A 20,651-nucleotide genomic window follows, 5' to 3' on the forward strand; every position below is an offset into this window, starting at 1 on the left:
GTAATATCACGCGGAATACATTGGTTCTCGACCCATCAACGACGGTAAGCCGCGTCGAGTGGGGTCATTTCTTGGGAGGGAGGGAGACCACCAGGGAACACGGCGTGCCGGTGGCTGATCTCTTCCTCTCTCCCTCTTTTTTTTCATTAACGGGGTATTTGAGTCTTTCTAATAAAATTTGTGTATTTTTAAATATTTTCTTTTACGCTGTTTCTAACTAGTTCGCCAAGGCGATAATTTATCTTCGGTTTTCTCTGGGTCTTTTTTTAAATAAGTGGCAACATGGAACCGTGCTTAATCGATAATTAGAAAAAGTAAGATCTTGATCATACGGAGTTTCCTCCTGCACGCTTACCAGAACAGCTGTAGAGAAGTGTCATGAGATATGGCACTACGAATTGATCGTGGTTGCCGCGTAGTACGCGCCCCGGCATCAGCAACACAAAAACTCGTTTTTTCCAAACCTTCCCGCTTTTAACAGTCCCCTATTTCTACAGCGATAGTACCGCAATCCTCGCTAGGTAACTCGATGTAAATAACTTATATGGTGTCCGTTTCGAGAACGGAGTTACCATGGTTTGGGAGGGGGTAATTTTTTAAAGGGGAAGACGTGTTGCCAACGCGAATGTCGAAAAGCGGCCGGCTGTGAACTCCTAATCATGTCTCCTGTTAGTAACGAAAGTGACTTAAAAAAAACATACCGTTGGTAACGTACGACAATTAAGGTAAAAAATTACAAAACAAATCCGTCCGAATCTTCAAAATGATCTACTAGCCAATGACGACTTTCCCTCTTATGACGTCAGGAATATATATATATATATATATATATATATATATATATATATGGTGTTTGATTTTAGATTCATTGAGCGAGGTGGGCCGATCCTGGAAGAACTGCAATACCAGGCCAACCCGTGGCGGAGGTGGAGCAAGCTCCGACCTCTCCGCCGCCGTCCAAAAATAAGTTTAATATCTTGGGCCCCGATGGGACCCGTATCAGATATTAAGCTGATAAGAACAGATACTACACTTTGATCTTAGCCAAAAGGCCGAGAAGCGATAACCGGCAAAGGGGGCTTTGGTGGTTGAAAAAGAAAAAGAGTGAGATTGAGCATTCATAAATTTCATAATTATGTTTAAGCAGATTGCTCGTGGTTGGAGATGACAGCGTGTATAACCATCACGTCTGACCAAAGAAGGTAACTTCTTGATTTCAAACAAAAAGATCGACGGCCATCGAGCGTTTTCAGCCGTCAACGGTAATATCACGCGGAATACATTGGTTCTCGACCCATCAACGACGGTAAGCCGCGTCGAGTGGGGTCATTTCTTGGGAGGGAGGGAGACCACCAGGGAACACGGCGTGCCGGTGGCTGATCTCTTCCTCTCTCCCTCTTTTTTTTCATTAACGGGGTATTTGAGTCTTTCTAATAAAATTTGTGTATTTTTAAATATTTTCTTTTACGCTGTTTCTAACTAGTTCGCCAAGGCGATAATTTATCTTCGGTTTTCTCTGGGTCTTTTTTTAAATAAGTGGCAACATGGAACCGTGCTTAATCGATAATTAGAAAAAGTAAGATCTTGATCATACGGAGTTTCCTCCTGCACGCTTACCAGAACAGCTGTAGAGAAGTGTCATGAGATATGGCACTACGAATTGATCGTGGTTGCCGCGTAGTACGCGCCCCGGCATCAGCAACACAAAAACTCGTTTTTTCCAAACCTTCCCGCTTTTAACAGTCCCCTATTTCTACAGCGATAGTACCGCAATCCTCGCTAGGTAACTCGATGTAAATAACTTATATGGTGTCCGTTTCGAGAACGGAGTTACCATGGTTTGGGAGGGGGTAATTTTTTAAAGGGGAAGACGTGTTGCCAACGCGAATGTCGAAAAGCGGCCGGCTGTGAACTCCTAATCATGTCTCCTGTTAGTAACGAAAGTGACTTAAAAAAAACATACCGTTGGTAACGTACGACAATTAAGGTAAAAAATTACAAAACAAATCCGTCCGAATCTTCAAAATGATCTACTAGCCAATGACGACTTTCCCTCTTATGACGTCAGGAATATATATATATATATATATATATATATATATATATATATGGTGTTTGATTTTAGATTCATTGAGCGAGGTGGGCCGATCCTGGAAGAACTGCAATACCAGGCCAACCCGTGGCGGAGGTGGAGCAAGCTCCGACCTCTCCGCCGCCGTCCAAAAATAAGTTTAATATCTTGGGCCCCGATGGGACCCGTATCAGATATTAAGCTGATAAGAACAGATACTGAATTTGTTTATTAAAAATTTCAATAAAATACAGTACCCTGTCAGATAGTTCCTGTTTTTTTAAATTAGTTTAAATTAAAACAGGTCATTAAATAGATATAAAATTTAAAAAGTATAAAACTAATTAGTTCATAGAGATAAAACAGAGGTAAAGTTTAAAATTAATAAAAACTTTAACGTGAAGATTTCCCTTTTTTGGTTTCTTTGGTGGGAGTGGTACTGCGTGGGCGTTTTTGGTAGTTTTGGATTTCTAATTTGATTTCGGCAAAGTATTCGGCTATGGACCAGTTAACATTACCGTCCTGGCCATAGGGTACTGTCTTGATGTGTTCGATAAGCATATGTAGTTCTTGTTTGGTTAAATGTTTTATAGGTGGTCTCGTTCCTGGTATCCAGGTCGTAGGATCATATGGAGGTCTGGCTGTTGCGGTGATTTCTTTTGAGGTGGTACCGGAGTCGGAGTTGTTCTTTTTTGGTTCACTGCTTGTTGATTTAGATTGATTTTCAGGTTCATCGGGCTTGTGAGCGGTTTTCAGGGCATCGGAGTATTGGCTGGTTTTGACTGGAGGTTCTGCGTTCGTTTTGGAAGGTTCTGGTGACATCAGCGTCCAGCTCTCTTCAGAGCTTTTGGAGTCGTCGGGTGCGGTAAGTATGGGTAAGTTGCTTGATTGATTTTCTTCTAGGTTATTGGCTCGAGTGGTGGCGTTGGTAAGTGCAGGTGTTGAAGTTCTGGTGGTTTCAGGATCCTCTGGTAATTCGGGTTTTTCAGTTTCTTTTTTCTCGGCTATCCGGTTTTTCTTTTTTTCACAGTCAGAGGCAACGTGCCCCTCCTGTTCGCAAAAGAAGCATTTTTTGGCAACCCCGGTATAATATACCAGGGCCCTGCTACGGCCAAAATAAAGTACGTTAGGAACGGTTTGTTTCATTTTTAATTTTACCACACGATCTCCGTTCTTTATCCCCTTTAATTCTTTATATTCGTCGTGGCGATGAGCTTTGATGTCTCCGTATTGCCGCAGGGTTGTCAGAATGGAATCCCATTGGATCCACGATGGAAGCTGTTTGATGGTCAGCCAGACGCCGTCATCCTCGACGCTGGTGACTTTACAGGTCTTGTTGTTGATGGTTAATTCTCCGTAGGAGACCGCTTGTTGCAGGAAGGCCAGGGTTGTAAAGGTAAGTAAAAAGGATTCTTTACCAACAGGTTGGAGCGTTTCGATTGAATTTGGTCCGATTTTTCGGAGGAAGGTCTGGGCGACTTCAAGGAAGCCGGCGTCGACGTCTAGACGGGCAGTTCTCTTTTTCACCTCTGCAGCCATGATGGCTTTAGAGGGGTCGTCAGGTGAAGGCAAGTCCCAGGAAGGAACAGCGTCGAAGGGTATTGGCAGGAATCAGCCAAGTCAGGATACAGGCGTAGCGACCCGGAACAGCAGCGACAGGTAAGTAGCAGCGGCACCAGGATCAGGAACGGCAGCAGAACCAGGATCAGTAACGGAACCAGGAACAGCTGCGGAAGCAGGAACAGGAACAGGCACGTCAGAATACCGGCAGGTAAGTCAGCATCACAGGAACAGGCTGAGAAGCGTAAACGTCGCTTAACGGCCTTTCGGCCAAGATTTCAGCGAAATAGCTGGGAACAGATACTACACTTTGATCTTAGCCAAAAGGCCGAGAAGCGATAACCGGCAAAGGGGGCTTTGGTGGTTGAAAAAGAAAAAGAGTGAGATTGAGCATTCATAAATTTCATAATTATGTTTAAGCAGATTGCTCGTGGTTGGAGATGACAGCGTGTATAACCATCACGTCTGACCAAAGAAGGTAACTTCTTGATTTCAAACAAAAAGATCGACGGCCATCGAGCGTTTTCAGCCGTCAACGGTAATATCACGCGGAATACATTGGTTCTCGACCCATCAACGACGGTAAGCCGCGTCGAGTGGGGTCATTTCTTGGGAGGGAGGGAGACCACCAGGGAACACGGCGTGCCGGTGGCTGATCTCTTCCTCTCTCCCTCTTTTTTTTCATTAACGGGGTATTTGAGTCTTTCTAATAAAATTTGTGTATTTTTAAATATTTTCTTTTACGCTGTTTCTAACTAGTTCGCCAAGGCGATAATTTATCTTCGGTTTTCTCTGGGTCTTTTTTTAAATAAGTGGCAACATGGAACCGTGCTTAATCGATAATTAGAAAAAGTAAGATCTTGATCATACGGAGTTTCCTCCTGCACGCTTACCAGAACAGCTGTAGAGAAGTGTCATGAGATATGGCACTACGAATTCATCGTGGTTGCCGCGTAGTACGCGCCCCGGCATCAGCAACACAAAAACTCGTTTTTTCCAAACCTTCCCGCTTTTAACAGTCCCCTATTTCTACAGCGATAGTACCGCAATCCTCGCTAGGTAACTCGATGTAAATAACTTATATGGTGTCCGTTTCGAGAACGGAGTTACCATGGTTTGGGAGGGGGTAATTTTTTAAAGGGGAAGACGTGTTGCCAACGCGAATGTCGAAAAGCGGCCGGCTGTGAACTCCTAATCATGTCTCCTGTTAGTAACGAAAGTGACTTAAAAAAAACATACCGTTGGTAACGTACGACAATTAAGGTAAAAAATTACAAAACAAATCCGTCCGAATCTTCAAAATGATCTACTAGCCAATGACGACTTTCCCTCTTATGACGTCAGGAATATATATATATATGGTGTTTGATTTTAGATTCATTGAGCGAGGTGGGCCGATCCTGGAAGAACTGCAATACCAGGCCAACCCGTGGCGGAGGTGGAGCAAGCTCCGACCTCTCCGCCGCCGTCCAAAAATAAGTTTAATATCTTGGGCCCCGATGGGACCCGTATCAGATATTAAGCTGATAAGAACAGATACTTTTAATTGTTTATTAAAAGGTCGTTAAGAGGAGTACATTTTTACATATATAGATATTTTACACTTTTATACTTTTTGTTCGCGGTTTATTTTTTAGTTTAACTTAACGCGAACAAACTAGGAGAGGGAAACTTTTTATATTTTTAACGTATTTTTTTTGTAAAGCTAAAAGTCAATGAAAATTGTTTAAAATAGAAGTTTGAATTCTTCGTTTTGGTGGAGTTGCAGGGCCGGAAGCTCCGGTGCGCACCATTTCTCGCTGAACGATGTTCCAGATAGATGGTGTCGGTCCGCCCTCGCTCGCCGCTGAAGGTGAAGCCGGACACGTGCTAAAACGACTTTAGCGACATCTCGTTTGTTTTCAAAAAGTAGACGGTTTCTGGCTTTCCAGACCTGGAAGTTGATTTCGGTGATTATGATAGTGGCAATGTATATGACCGACTTCGGCACAGGGAGTGGCGTTAGATGACTTATGGTAGACCATGATAGAAAGCGGGCGCCAAAGAAGACTCTGGCGTGGTTCCTGAGAAGTTTAGGTATTGCGCAATCATAGAGTAGGTGAGTAAGAGTCTCCGTTGAGGTACAGAACGAGCAGGATCGTGTTGTGGCCATGTTACGAGTGAACAAGACATCTCTGGTCGGAAGGACGTTGTGGTTAACTTTGAATGCGAAGTCTCGCCGTGAGCCTTCGAGAAATACACTGGTGCACCGCCGGAAAGCGACGCCCCAGTTGATATGCGGCTGGAGGGAAACGATTCTTGGTGTGGTAGGTATGGTTGTCTGTAATTTTGTTTTAATTGATTTGTTTTTGGCTTCTAGGAGATTACTGGTTAGATCGATTTTCTTCAAGGTGAGTGCTGTGTCTCTGAATGACTGATACATGGGATTGACTGAGCTAGCGTGAGGCATATGGTGGTCCCATGGGATCTTGAAAACGGTGGTACTGGTAGTTGAGAGATGAAAAATGACGGACTTTTTTACAGCGTGGTTTTTAGCTTGCAGACAGGATGAGTAACGTGAGAATTCCAAGGCTTTGATTTCTTGATGGAGGTTCGGGACTCCCCTACCTCCCTTGTCTGGAGGGAGGTACATTGTGGTACGGGCAACGGTTTCTTGAGTGTTATTCCAGATGAACAAGAATATCACTCTTGTTAAGGCTTCCAGGAAGGACTTGGTGAAGTTGACTAGAGGGACAGCGTAGGTCAGTTTAGGTAAGGCGACTTGTTTAACCAGTTGGATTCGGGCTCGCATAGACAGCTGGTGGTCGTTGAATTGCTCTAGAGTGTTTTTGAAACGGTCATTAAGAGTGCGATTGTTGGACGAGCAGATGCCAGTTGAATTCAGGACAATTCCCATGATTTTTACTGTGGTAGAGAGTACTTTGACGGGACAGGATGAAGGCAGGACGTCGGGCGGTGAAAACCCGATCGGCATAACCTTCGTTTTGTCAGTGTTGATCAGACATCCGGAAATATTGCTGAATTCTGTGATGAGGTAGAAAATGTGGCTGATACTGGAGGTGTTGTTAGTGAAGAAATTGCAGTCATCGGCGTGAGCCGCATATTTTTGGTCCAATGAGGCGTTGGTTCCAGGACAGTGAAGGCCGGAGATGAGTGGCGAATAGGTGACTGAGCGCAGAAGGGGTTCCAACGCTAGGCAGAAAAGGATCGGCGATAGGGGGCAGCCTTGGCGTACCCCCCTACGGACTGGAAAAGACTTGGTGAGTTCATTATTTATTAGTAGATTACTGTCGTTGTTAGTGTAAATTGTTTTCAGGAAGGCAATAAACTCTTCACCAAAGCCAAAGAGTTTAAGAGTTTTCCACAGGTATTCATGGTCGATTGAGTCGAATGCCTTTTGGAAGTCCACAGCCACCAAGAAGCCGGACTGTCCCCTATTGATAGTGTTTTCCATGATATCTCGAAGCATGACAAGGTTGTGGAGAGGATTACGTCCTTTCACTCCACAAGACTGGTTAGTACCAATAATGTTGGTAGCGATTTTGGAAATTCTAGTTTCCAGGATCTTGGCCAGGAGGCGCCGGTCGAGGTTCAGTAAGGTGATTGGTCGCCAGAATTCTGGATTGTCTTTGTGGTCGGTGTCCTTGCATAGAAGTGTGACTAGGCCTTGTCGAAAAGAGTCGGGGAGCTGAGTCTCGTGAATGATGGTATTGAAAAGTTGAACGAGGATTGGGCAAATGAACTCCCAAATGAACAGGTAAAACTCTATGCTTAGCCCATCTGGACCTGGAGCTCTACCAGTTTTCATAGTCTTGATGGCGCTCGTTATTTCGTTGCTGGTAATTTGCTGGGCTAGTGGATTTCTGTCTTCGCTGGATAAATGAGGTAAGTTGGTAAGTATTTGGTTTTCTAAGGTACTGACTTGTTTTTTTTCATATAGGTTCATGTAAAATTGCCGAAACGCTTTTGTGACTCCATCTTGGCCATGGACTGGTCCCTCCTTGGTAAGTAGAGACGTAATTCGGATGGTTTTCTTCGGGGCACTAGCTCGGCGGTAGAAATTGCCGGAAAAAGTTTCTTCATCGTGAAGGCAGGCTGATAGAAGTTTTGACTGTTTTTCGAGATAAGCGTGATGGTATACTTCTGAAATTCGATCATTTACTTCTGTTATAGCAATTTGTGTTTCTATTGAATTGGTTTTAAAATTAGACAATTTTTGGAGCGTCCACCGTAGAAAAGCGAGATTTTTTCGCTTCTCGGCGGCTCTATGTTTGGAGAAACTGCGTAGACAGTCCGCGGCTTCGGATTTGAAGGTTTCCCACTCCTGAGGGTTAGACACCTTGCTGATAAGGGCCTGAAGTTTTGATTTCAGGTTGTCATCTTGATCTTCTTTAAAAATGGCCGGATTAAGTCTCCAGACTCCGGGGCCTTTCGGCTCCAGAGGGTTAATTTTGAAGGTGGACAGGACACAGTCGTGATCGGATACTAGCTGAGCAGTACTGTTTAAGGAAACCATTTCAGAGTCAGTTACCTGAACGTAGTTGGTGTTGGAACAAAAAATTTTGTCCAGTCGAGTCGCTACGCTAGTTGAACGCCACGAAAATTGTCTCGTCGTTGGGTGTTTAGCCCGCCAGGTGTCGAAAAGGCTGAAGTCTTGACAAACTGAATTCAGCTCGGGTACGCTTTTATCAATGAAGTGACGCCCGCCTTCCTTGTCGAGCAGCGGATCGTTAATACAGTTGAAATCTCCCCCGATGATAATGAGATTAAAAGTCCCCGTGAAAAAATTGTGTAAGTTTGAAAAGAAGCGGAGCCTCTCGGTAGGTTTGCACGGTGCATAGACCGAGACGATACGTGCCTTATGTCCATTGATGTGGATATTGAGGCTGGTAACTCTACCCTCGTTGTCCGGACGGAAGCCAGTAACATGTGTTATCCACTTGTTTTTTAGAAGGATTGCCGTGCCCCCTGAGGATGTCGTCGGGGCACTACTGTAGTAAATTTTGTAGCCTTGAAAAATAGTACGAATTTGTCGCCTGTCGTCCCTGGCGCAAAAATGCGTTTCTTGTAAGAATAAAATGTCGAAATTAATAGTAATGATGAAGCCAGCTATAGCTTCCATTTTTTTACGATCTCTGAGTCCGTTGACGTTCAACGTTGCAGTTTTAAAAGTAAATGTATTAGTCATTAAAAAGGTAAGTAAAAAACTCTTGATTAAAACCTTGGTAATTTTCTTTTCTTTCAGGTTCTCGTATTCGGACGATTGTTCTTGAAGGTGAGTAAATAAAACTTGTTTATTTACTTCCTTTCGGTGGTGACTTTGTTTTTGACCGGCCCCTCTTGGATGAGCTGTCTTTGGAATGGCTTCGAGGCCGTTTCTGGTTAGGTGATTCGGAATGAGGTACTTTTGTTGCTATTGGAACAGGTATCGGGTTGGAGTTCGGGTTAGCGCAGTAACCGTTCTCAACTGCGCTGGAAAAAGTCTTGGTAGTGGGACTTTCGCCTGTAGGCGAAAAGGAACTCTCTGAGCTGTCTTGCGAGACATTCATCGAGGAGACAGTAATGTCTTTGCAGGCAATATCTGCCTCTTGGTTAGCGCTCGTATTTGTAGCACTATCGGCATCTGGAATCTCTACTTCCTGATCCACGGGTGGTACTGGCATAGCGTCGGGATTCGCCCTGCGTTCCCGCTGTGCTTGCTGTGTCTGCTTTTTATCGCATGCGGAGACTGTATGGCCTTCTTCTTGACAGAAGAAACACCTCTTGACCATGCCTCGATAAAAGACAAGGGCCCGGATCCTACCGAACTGTAGGGCATTGGGAACGTTAGTGGTCATCTTGATCCTTACAGACCTATCGCCATTCTTGAGACCTTTCATATTGGGGTATTCGTCGAACTTGTGGGCTGTGACTTTGCCGTATTGTTTTAGGGTACTCAAAACTGAGTCCCATTGAACCCATTTTGGAAGATTCTTGATAGTGATCCATTGACCCTCTTCCTCAACTGCAGTGACGGTGCATTGCTTGCCGAGTACCGTAAGGTTATTTTGCAAAACTTGCTGAACGAACTGGAGCGTAGTAAAGGTGATCAGGAACAGGTTTTTACCAGCAGGTTGAATAGTATCGATTTTTGTGGGACCAAAGTCCTTATAGAACATTTTGGCGACATCAAGGACGGGAGCGTCAACTTCCAGACGGACTGTCCGTTTTTTCTCTTCCGAGGCCGCCATAGTGGCCAAGGATAGAGTGAAGATAGAGGGAGCTCCTAGAGCGGAGCGGCTTCTGTGGACGGAACCAAGCGGTAGAGCTGGATCAGCGTGGAACAGGACAGCGACAGAGCAGGCAGGTACAGCGATGTAACAAGAATGAGCAGCGACAGAGCAGGAACGTGCCTGAAAGGCGTAGTATACACTTCTCGCCCCTCGACTAAGATCTCGGTATAATATTGCAGAACAGATACTACACTTTGATCTTAGCCAAAAGGCCGAGAAGCGATAACCGGCAAAGGGGGCTTTGGTGGTTGAAAAAGAAAAAGAGTGAGATTGAGCATTCATAAATTTCATAATTATGTTTAAGCAGATTGCTCGTGGTTGGAGATGACAGCGTGTATAACCATCACGTCTGACCAAAGAAGGTAACTTCTTGATTTCAAACAAAAAGATCGACGGCCATCGAGCGTTTTCAGCCGTCAACGGTAATATCACGCGGAATACATTGGTTCTCGACCCATCAACGACGGTAAGCCGCGTCGAGTGGGGTCATTTCTTGGGAGGGAGGGAGACCACCAGGGAACACGGCGTGCCGGTGGCTGATCTCTTCCTCTCACCCTCTTTTTTTTCATTAACGGGGTATTTGAGTCTTTCTAATAAAATTTGTTTATTTTTAAATATTTTCTTTTACGCTGTTTCTAACTAGTTCGCCAAGGCGATAATTTATCTTCGGTTTTCTCTGGGTCTTTTTTTAAATAAGTGGCAACATGGAACCGTGCTTAATCGATAATTAGAAAAAGTAAGATCTTGATCATACGGAGTTTCCTCCTGCACGCTTACCAGAACAGCTGTAGAGAAGTGTCATGAGATATGGCACTACGAATTGACCGTGGTTGCCGCGTAGTACGCGCCCCGGCATCAGCAACACAAAAACTCGTTTTTTCCAAACCATCCCGCTTTTAACAGTCCCCTATTTCTACAGCGATAGTACCGCAATCCTCGCTAGGTAACTCGATGTAAATAACTTATATGGTGTCCGTTTCGAGAACGGAGTTACCATGGTTTGGGAGGGGGTAATTTTTTTAAAGGGGAAGACGTGTTGCCAATGCGAATGTCGAAAAGCGGCCGGCTGTGAACTCCTAATCATGTCTCCTGTTAGTAACGAAAGTGACTTAAAAAAAACATACCGTTGGTAACGTACGACAGTTAAGGTAAAAAATTACAAAACAAATCCGTCCGAATCTTCAAAATGATCTACTAGCCAATGACGACTTTCCCTCTTATGACGTCAGGAATATATATATATATATATATATATATATATATATATATATATATATATATATATATATATATATATATATGGTGTTTGATTTTAGATTCATTGAGCGAGGTGGGCCGATCCTGGAAGAACTGCAATACCAGGCCAACCCGTGGCGGAGGTGGAGCAAGCTCCGACCTCTCCGCCGCCGTCCAAAAATAAGTTTAATATCTTGGGCCCCGATGGGACCCGTATCAGATATTAAGCTGATAAGAACAGATACTGAATTTGTTTATTAAATATAAACAGTTAAGTTTAAATTGTCACAAGCTTATTACATTTTTTGTAAAAAATCTGTTAAGGTAAAATGAATGAATTTTTTTGAAATATTTAAAATAAATATATACAAAAAGACATAAGTTAAAAAAAATGTAAAGCTAAAAAAAATAACCTACATTTCAAAATGGGCTTAGTTCTTAAAGTAAGCTAATAACAGAAGTATTTTCAAATAAGTGTAAACATGTATGGTTAAAATTGTCAATTAATCGATTTCGCAGTTCTATTTATGATTACTTTTTTGTTTTCTTGGGAGCCTTGGGCGGAGGAGTGGTCTGGCGTCTCTTGGAGTACTTCATTGCGTGTAGTTTACCGTGGCTGATGAGGAATTTCTTTTGAGGCGTAGTTATATCTGTAAATTCTAAGACTTCGGAAGTAAACTTGTCAAACCGGTCTGGCAAGAACCCTTCTAAATATTTTATAAAACTATCATTGAACATGGTCGGATCAACGCCCAAGCTGCTGACTTCAGAGTGGACGGTGCTGAATTCCTTGTGGATTTGCGTGCTGTTGTTGTTGGATTCGTGGGATTTGGGCGTATTCTCAGGTTCATCAGGATGTGGCGGATTTTTTATGGCGTCGGCGTATTGGCTGGTTTGGACTGGAGGTTCTGCATATTTCTTGGATGGTTCTGGTGATGTTAGCGTCCAGCTCTCTTCAGAGCTTTTGGAGTCATCGGTTGCGGTAAGTATAGGTAAGTTGCTTGATTGATTTTCTTCTAGGTTATCGGCTCGAGTGGTGGCATTGGCAGGTGTAGGTGTGGAGCTTCGGTTTCGTTCAGTTTCTTTGGGTAAGTCGTTGTTATCTCCCGTTTTTGTCTCTTCCGCCGTCTTTTTCTTCTTTGTTTCGCAATCCACAACCGCGTGCCCTTCTTCGTCACAATAAAAACATTTTTTAATAACGCCTCTGTAGTAGACTAAGGCCCGACTACGTCCGAAAAACAACACATTTGGGATCGGTTTTTTCATAATAATTTTAACGGAGCGGTCACCATTTTTTACTCCTTTGAGTTGGGAATATTCATCAAAACGGTAAGTTTTGACATCACCGAATTGTCTGAGATTACTTATAACAGCATCCCACTGGATCCATTTAGGAAGGTTCTTTATAGTAAGCCATTGTCCGTCGTCATCCACACAGGTAAGTTTCCATCTCTGGTCTTTGGTTTTCAGGTCGTCGCAGGCGAGTGCTTGGTGGAGGAATGCCAGGGTCGTAAAGGTAAGTAGAAAAATTCCATTACCCACAGGTTGGAGAGTGTCGAGACACTTCGGGCCAAGATGGTCGTACAGGGTGCGTGCCACGTCCAGAAAGTCAGCATTGACCTCAAGTCGGGCCGTCCTTTTTCTTTCCTCCGTAGCCATTATGACTAGGAGAGTTTCGTCAGGAGAGGAGAGCTCCAAGAAGGAGCGACGTCAGGATCGTACCAGGTAGGTATTCTTTTACAGGATCAGCGACAGAGCAGCAACGGAACGGATCATGCAGCGAGGCAGGAACACTCGCCTTAAAGGCGTATAAACACTTCTCGCCCCCCGACTAAGATCTCGGTATAGCACTATTGAAAACAGATACTACACTTTGATCTTAGCCAAAAGGCCGAGAAGCGATAACCGGCAAAGGGGGCTTTGGTGGTTGAAAAAGAAAAAGAGTGAGATTGAGCATTCATAAATTTCATAATTATGTTTAAGCAGATTGCTCGTGGTTGGAGATGACAGCGTGTATAACCATCACGTCTGACCAAAGAAGGTAACTTCTTGATTTCAAACAAAAAGATCGACGGCCATCGAGCGTTTTCAGCCGTCAACGGTAATATCACGCGGAATACATTGGTTCTCGACCCATCAACGACGGTAAGCCGCGTCGAGTGGGGTCATTTCTTGGGAGGGAGGGAGACCACCAGGGAACACGGCGTGCCGGTGGCTGATCTCTTCCTCTCACCCTCTTTTTTTTCATTAACGGGGTATTTGAGTCTTTCTAATAAAATTTGTTTATTTTTAAATATTTTCTTTTACGCTGTTTCTAACTAGTTCGCCAAGGCGATAATTTATCTTCGGTTTTCTCTGGGTCTTTTTTTAAATAAGTGGCAACATGGAACCGTGCTTAATCGATAATTAGAAAAAGTAAGATCTTGATCATACGGAGTTTCCTCCTGCACGCTTACCAGAACAGCTGTAGAGAAGTGTCATGAGATATGGCACTACGAATTGACCGTGGTTGCCGCGTAGTACGCGCCCCGGCATCAGCAACACAAAAACTCGTTTTTTCCAAACCATCCCGCTTTTAACAGTCCCCTATTTCTACAGCGATAGTACCGCAATCCTCGCTAGGTAACTCGATGTAAATAACTTATATGGTGTCCGTTTCGAGAACGGAGTTACCATGGTTTGGGAGGGGGTAATTTTTTTAAAGGGGAAGACGTGTTGCCAATGCGAATGTCGAAAAGCGGCCGGCTGTGAACTCCTAATCATGTCTCCTGTTAGTAACGAAAGTGACTTAAAAAAAACATACCGTTGGTAACGTACGACAGTTAAGGTAAAAAATTACAAAACAAATCCGTCCGAATCTTCAAAATGATCTACTAGCCAATGACGACTTTCCCTCTTATGACGTCAGGAATATATATATATATATATATATATATATATATATATATATATATATATATATGGTGTTTGATTTTAGATTCATTGAGCGAGGTGGGCCGATCCTGGAAGAACTGCAATACCAGGCCAACCCGTGGCGGAGGTGGAGCAAGCTCCGACCTCTCCGCCGCCGTCCAAAAATAAGTTTAATATCTTGGGCCCCGATGGGACCCGTATCAGATATTAAGCTGATAAGAACAGATACTGAATTTGTTTATTAAATATCAGTCAAATTTACAAATTTACAGATGTTCGCGTTTAATTAAATTAAATTAGCGCGAACAAAAGTAAGTTTTCAAGTTTCATTTTTTAGGTAAGGGTTTTTTTTCCATCGTCGAGGTGAGTATAAATGGTTTTTAATAGGTAAGGGTAAGTATTTTTTTTCCTTCTTTTTCAGGGATAACGTTAAGTTAAAACCAGATAAAAAGTGTAAACAAAAGTAAATGAATATAAAAGAATTTGCACGTAGTTAAAATTAAAAAGTTGCCATAAAAAGATTTAGTATGTTACGTATTCATTATATAGATCCTTCTCAGGTATGTTTTTGGTGGCGCTGGCGAATGTCTTTTGCTCTTCGTTTTGCGTCTTTCCCTTCTTGGTCGCCTTTCCTGGAGAGTTGAGCATACGTTTTTTTGAAAATTTTTCCTGTTCCTGGTTGGCGAGCGCGAGAAACACCTGCCTCCTCTCGTCGCTATATTCGTCGGTAGTCCGCAGGTATTCAATGAACCCTTTAAGTTGTGTCTGGGAGTATTTCCTGACGCTTTCTAAATTTTCCGGGCTGATGTAGAGGTCGCTGTTCGGATCCTCGGACTGAGATACCTGGTGGTCGCTTGGTGGTGTTCCTTGTGATGTTGTCGATTCTGCTATGGGCACTTGTTCCGTAGGAGAAGTACCGTTGTCTGCATCTTGGTGACTGGAATTAGCGCTTTCCTGTGTGTTCGTCGTTGTTTGTTCCTTGATTTCTGCAGAAGCACGTGTCTTCTCAGCCGTCCGGTTTTTCTTTGCTTCGCAAGAAGAGGCCACGTGCCCCTCTTGGTCGCAGTAGAAACACTTTTTTGTTACACCTTGATAAAACACTAATGCCCGGCTACGCCCAAAAAAAAGTACATTAGGTATAGTTTTTGTCATCTTGATTTTTACCGCACGGTCTCCATTCCTGATTCCTTTAATTTCTTTATATTCGTCGAAACGATGCGCTTTAATTTCCCCATACTGCCGTAGGGTCGTTAATATTGAGTCCCATTGAATCCATGGTGGTAGTGATTTGATGGTCAGCCAGAAGCCGTCGTCTTCGATACTGGTGATTTTACTTGACTTGTTATTGATTAGGAAGTCTTCATAAGAGACAGCCTTCTGCAGGAATGCCAGGGTCGTAAAGGTAAGAAGGAAAGTTTCTTTACCGATAGGCTGAATTGTCTCGATACTGTCGGGACCAAGCTTTTCATGGAAGGCACAGGCAACTTCCAGAAAGCCAGCGTCGACTTCTAGTCGAGCAGTTCGTTTTCTCACCTCCATAGCCATCCTACAGATACTACACTTTGATCTTAGCCAAAAGGCCGAGAAGCGATAACCGGCAAAGGGGGCTTTGGTGGTTGAAAAAGAAAAAGAGTGAGATTGAGCATTCATAAATTTCATAATTATGTTTAAGCAGATTGCTCGTGGTTGGAGATGACAGCGTGTATAACCATCACGTCTGACCAAAGAAGGTAACTTCTTGATTTCAAACAAAAAGATCGACGGCCATCGAGCGTTTTCAGCCGTCAACGGTAATATCACGCGGAATACATTGGTTCTCGACCCATCAACGACGGTAAGCCGCGTCGAGTGGGGTCATTTCTTGGGAGGGAGGGAGACCACCAGGGAACACGGCGTGCCGGTGGCTGATCTCTTCCTCTCACCCTCTTTTTTTCATTAACGGGGTATTTGAGTCTTTCTAATAAAATTTGTGTATTTTTAAATATTTTCTTTTACGCTGTTTCTAACTAGTTCGCCAAGGCGATAATTTATCTTCGGTTTTCTCTGGGTCTTTTTTTAAATAAGTGGCAACATGGAACCGTGCTTAATCGATAATTAGAAAAAGTAAGATCTTGATCATACGGAGTTTCCTCCTGCACGCTTACCAGAACAGCTGTAGAGAAGTGTCATGAGATATGGCACTACGAATTGACCGTGGTTGCCGCGTAGTACGCGCCCCGGCATCAGCAACACAAAAACTCGTTTTTTCCAAACCATCCCGCTTTTAACAGTCCCCTATTTCTACAGCGATAGTACCGCAATCCTCGCTAGGTAACTCGATGTAAATAACTTATATGGTGTCCGTTTCGAGAACGGAGTTACCATGGTTTGGGAGGGGGTAATTTTTTTAAAGGGGAAGACGTGTTGCCAATGCGAATGTCGAAAAGCGGCCGGCTGTGAACTCCTAATCATGTCTCCTGTTAGTAACGAAAGTGACTTAAAAAAACATACCGTTGGTAACGTACGACAGTTAAGGTAAAAAATTACAAAACAAATCCGTCCGAATCTTCAAAATGATCTACTAGCCAATGACGACTTTCCCTCTTATGACGTCAGGAATATATATATATATATATATATATATATATATATATGGTGTTTGATTTTAGATTCATTGAGCGAGGTGGGCCGATCCTGGAAGAACTGCAATACCAGGCCAACCCGTGGCGGAGGTGGAGCAAGCTCCGACCTCTCCGCCGCCGTCCAAAAATAAGTTTAATATCTTGGGCCCCGATGGGACCCGTATCAGATATTAAGCTGATAAGAACAGATACTGAATTTGTTTATTAAAAAACTTGAGTTACAGTACCCTTGTCATGTTATTTTTCCTGCCTTTTAAATTATTTTAAATTACAGCAGGTCATTAATTGTATTCATAAAAAGTTTAAAATACGATTAGTGCATAGAATAAAAGCCATGGTTAAGTTTAAAATTTAAAAAATAATAAATTTTAAGAAGTTGGTTTTCCTTTTTTCGCTTTCTTTTTTGGAGAGATGCTGTGTCTGCGTTTAGAGTAGCTTTGAAGAAGGTCGGTGACTTGGAACTGGAGGTCGTCGATGGAGCAATCAATGGTTCTGATTCCTGAGGGAGGTTCTCTGTCGAGGCGGCTGTAGAGGATCTGTAGTTCGGTGTGTGTTAGTTTGGTAAGGTCTGGTTTGACTCCCGGCTTCCAGGTATTGGGATCCCACCTGGGCCCGGTGGCTGAAGAGGTCTCGTCGTTGCTGTTGTCGGATTTGGATTGTTCTGGCTCGTTGCTTGTTGATTCGGGGTTATTTTCAGGTTCATTGGGCTGTGGTGGTGTTTTCAAGGCGTCGGCGTATTGGCTGGTTTTGACTGGAGGTTCTGGGTTCTTCTTGGCAGGTTCTGGTGATGTCAGGGTCCAGCTCTCTTCAGAGCTTTTTGAGTCGTCGAAAGTGGTAAGTACTTGTGATTTGCTTGATTGGTGTTCTTGATTTTCCTGTAGTTGTGGTAGTATGGTTGGGTCTTCTGTGGCGTCCATTGCTTGGACGATCTTGGGTTCAGGGATTGAAGGTGGACCCTGGCCCTCAAGGAGGACCGGGCGTCTATCTTCTAAAGCTGTCTTCTTTTTTTCACACGCTGAAACTGAGTGGCCTTCTTCGTCGCAGTAGAAGCATTTTTTTACTACGCCTCTGTAAAAAACTAAGGCGCGGCTTCGCCCGAAAAACATAACATTGGGGATGGGTTTAGTCATTATTATTTTAACAGAGCGATCGCCATTTTTGACGCCTTTAAGCTGTTGATATTCATCAAAATGGTAAGTTTTAACGTTACCATGTTGCCGGAGAGTACTTATTACTGAATCCCATTGGATCCATTTTGGTAGGTTCTTAATCGTGATCCATATTCCGTCGTCTTCCATGCAGGTGAGTTTCCATTTTTTTCCATTTGTTTTCAGGTCATCGCAAGACATCGCTTGTTGGAGAAAGGCCAGGGTCGTAAACGTAATCAGGTAAATTTCCTTACCCATGGGTTGCAGAGTATCTATACTCTTAGGTCCAAGTTGGTTATATATGGTTTGCGCAACGTCGAGAAAGCTGGCATCGACTTCCAGTCGAGCAGTTCTTTTCTTCTCCTCCGTAGCCATTTCAGGCTAGGAGAGTATCGTCCGCTGAGAGAAGCTCCAAGCAGGAGCGGCGTCCGTGGAGCAGGTCAGCAGGAGCGTCAGGTGAGTACTTCTTTTCAGGAACAGGCAACAAGGCAGCAACGGAACGGATCAGCGCCGGAACAGATCATGCGGCAAAAAAGGCAACTCGCCTTATAGGCGTATAAACACTTCTCGCCCCCTGACTAAGATCTCCGTATAGTTCTATTGAAAACAGATACTACACTTTGATCTTAGCCAAAAGGCCGAGAAGCGATAACCGGCAAAGGGGGCTTTGGTGGTTGAAAAAGAAAAAGAGTGAGATTGAGCATTCATAAATTTCATAATTATGTTTAAGCAGATTGCTCGTGGTTGGAGATGACAGCGTGTATAACCATCACGTCTGACCAAAGAAGGTAACTTCTTGATTTCAAACAAAAAGATCGACGGCCATCGAGCGTTTTCAGCCGTCAACGGTAATATCACGCGGAATACATTGGTTCTCGACCCATCAACGACGGTAAGCCGCGTCGAGTGGGGTCATTTCTTGGGAGGGAGGGAGACCACCAGGGAACACGGCGTGCCGGTGGCTGATCTCTTCCTCTCACCCTCTTTTTTTTCATTAACGGGGTATTTGAGTCTTTCTAATAAAATTTGTTTATTTTTAAATATTTTCTTTTACGCTGTTTCTAACTAGTTCGCCAAGGCGATAATTTATCTTCGGTTTTCTCTGGGTCTTTTTTTAAATAAGTGGCAACATGGAACCGTGCTTAATCGATAATTAGAAAAAGTAAGATCTTGATCATACGGAGTTTCCTCCTGCACGCTTACCAGAACAGCTGTAGAGAAGTGTCATGAGATATGGCACTACGAATTGACCGTGGTTGCCGCGTAGTACGCGCCCCGGCATCAGCAACACAAAAACTCGTTTTTTCCAAACCATCCCGCTTTTAACAGTCCCCTATTTCTACAGCGATAGTACCGCAATCCTCGCTAGGTAACTCGATGTAAATAACTTATATGGTGTCCGTTTCGAGAACGGAGTTACCATGGTTTGGGAGGGGGTAATTTTTTTAAAGGGGAAGACGTGTTGCCAATGCGAATGTCGAAAAGCGGCCGGCTGTGAACTCCTAATCATGTCTCCTGTTAGTAACGAAAGTGACTTAAAAAAAACATACCGTTGGTAACGTACGACAGTTAAGGTAAAAAATTACAAAACAAATCCGTCCGAATCTTCAAAATGATCTACTAGCCAATGACGACTTTCCCTCTTATGACGTCAGGAATATATATATATATATATATATATATATATATATATATATATATATATATATATATATATATATATATATATATATATATATATATATATATGATGTTTGATTTTAGATTCATTGAGCGAGGTGGGCCGATCCTGGAAGAACTGCAATACCAGGCCAACCCGTGGCGGAGGTGTAGCAAGCTCCGACCTCTCCGCCGCCGTCCAAAAATAAGTTTAATATCTTGGGCCCCGATGGGACCCGTATCAGATATTAAGCTGATAAGAACAGATACTGAATTTGTTTATTATTTTTTCAATAAAAATACAGTACCCTCGTCGTATTTTTTTTCCTGCTTTTTAAATTAATTTTAAATTACAGCAGGTCGTTCAAAATAACAAAATTCATTTCATAGGAAAGACCGAGTTTAAGTTTAAAAATTGAACTCGTAAATTGTCCCTTAATGGGTTAAAAAAAAATTATTAAAATCCAATTATTTCAAAAAGAGTTAAAAGTGAGAATGCTAAGCTGGCGTTGTGATCATTTGGTAAGTATAAAAGGTTTAAAAAGACAATAATTGCATACACAAAAAAAAACCGATTTTTAAATTTTCAAATTTAAAAATAGTTAATTTTACCGCGTTGATTTTCCCTTTTTGGCTTTTTTTACTGGGGTAGCGCTTCGTCGGCGTTTTGGATAGTTAAGGAGTCTTGTACTGATGTTGTCAAGAAGTTCATCAATTTCCGAGTTAGCTGAATCTGGTCGGGTTGCAGGTGTCCGGTTAACACGCTCGAAGAGTTCTTGTAGTTCGTTTTTGGTCAGTTTGTTGAGGTCTGGTTTGTCGCCGTAGTTCCAAGTCTTGGGATCCCATCTGGGGCCGGTATTGGCGTTGATTTCTTCTTCGCTGGTTTCTGCGTCGCTACTATTAGGTTCGTTACTGGAAACGTCGGAGATGAAGGGTGTTACCATCTGGTCCAGAATATTGCTATCGGCTGTTTTATGGGGCTTTGGCGGTATGGTCGAATCCTCGTTGGTTTTTTCCTGAAGATTCGTCTTTGTGACTGGAATTTCTTTGACTTCTGGCTCTTGGTCGTTTTCGGACTCGCTAAGAGCTGGACTTCGGCCTTGCAGCGGGACCGGCTGTCTTGCTTCTAACGACGCCCTCTTCTGCTCACAAGATGAAACGGTGTGACCCA

The 20,651-nt window shown here is 43.3% G+C and overlaps 7 non-coding genes and 5 pseudogenes across 7 annotated transcripts; all 12 read right to left on the reverse strand.

The window, feature by feature from the left end:
* Nucleotides 1-872: 872 nt before the first annotated feature.
* On the reverse strand, nucleotides 873-1,064 carry LOC149931078 (U2 spliceosomal RNA). The gene has a single exon (XR_016476160.1). It is a non-coding gene; the product is annotated as a U2 spliceosomal RNA (small nuclear RNA).
* Nucleotides 1,065-2,134: 1,070 nt separating this feature from the next.
* On the reverse strand, nucleotides 2,135-2,321 carry LOC149931079 (U2 spliceosomal RNA). Its single transcript, XR_016476424.1, has one exon. It is a non-coding gene; the product is annotated as a U2 spliceosomal RNA (small nuclear RNA).
* A 1,496-nt stretch (nucleotides 2,322-3,817) lies between these two features.
* LOC149931080 (U2 spliceosomal RNA) lies at nucleotides 3,818-3,971 on the reverse strand (annotated as a pseudogene).
* A 1,044-nt stretch (nucleotides 3,972-5,015) lies between these two features.
* On the reverse strand, nucleotides 5,016-5,206 carry LOC149931081 (U2 spliceosomal RNA). The gene has a single exon (XR_016476551.1). It is a non-coding gene; the product is annotated as a U2 spliceosomal RNA (small nuclear RNA).
* Nucleotides 5,207-10,027: 4,821 nt separating this feature from the next.
* On the reverse strand, nucleotides 10,028-10,127 carry LOC149931082 (U2 spliceosomal RNA; annotated as a pseudogene).
* Nucleotides 10,128-11,228: 1,101 nt separating this feature from the next.
* Nucleotides 11,229-11,414, reverse strand: LOC149931083 (U2 spliceosomal RNA). The gene has a single exon (XR_016476433.1). It is a non-coding gene; the product is annotated as a U2 spliceosomal RNA (small nuclear RNA).
* Nucleotides 11,415-12,888: 1,474 nt separating this feature from the next.
* On the reverse strand, nucleotides 12,889-13,042 carry LOC149931084 (U2 spliceosomal RNA; annotated as a pseudogene).
* A 1,083-nt stretch (nucleotides 13,043-14,125) lies between these two features.
* On the reverse strand, nucleotides 14,126-14,314 carry LOC149931085 (U2 spliceosomal RNA). The gene has a single exon (XR_016476487.1). It is a non-coding gene; the product is annotated as a U2 spliceosomal RNA (small nuclear RNA).
* Nucleotides 14,315-15,566: 1,252 nt separating this feature from the next.
* LOC149931086 (U2 spliceosomal RNA) lies at nucleotides 15,567-15,644 on the reverse strand (annotated as a pseudogene).
* A 1,065-nt stretch (nucleotides 15,645-16,709) lies between these two features.
* On the reverse strand, nucleotides 16,710-16,895 carry LOC149931087 (U2 spliceosomal RNA). Its single transcript, XR_016476477.1, has one exon. It is a non-coding gene; the product is annotated as a U2 spliceosomal RNA (small nuclear RNA).
* Nucleotides 16,896-18,335: 1,440 nt separating this feature from the next.
* On the reverse strand, nucleotides 18,336-18,471 carry LOC149931088 (U2 spliceosomal RNA; annotated as a pseudogene).
* Nucleotides 18,472-19,594: 1,123 nt separating this feature from the next.
* On the reverse strand, nucleotides 19,595-19,783 carry LOC149931089 (U2 spliceosomal RNA). The gene has a single exon (XR_016476550.1). It is a non-coding gene; the product is annotated as a U2 spliceosomal RNA (small nuclear RNA).
* Between the last annotated feature and the right edge of the window lie 868 nt (nucleotides 19,784-20,651).

The sequence above is a fragment of the Leiobunum rupestre genome, chromosome 9, assembly GCF_980474605.1.
Source record: "Leiobunum rupestre chromosome 9, qqLeiRupe1.1.hap1, whole genome shotgun sequence".
NCBI lineage: Eukaryota > Metazoa > Arthropoda > Arachnida > Opiliones > Sclerosomatidae > Leiobunum > Leiobunum rupestre.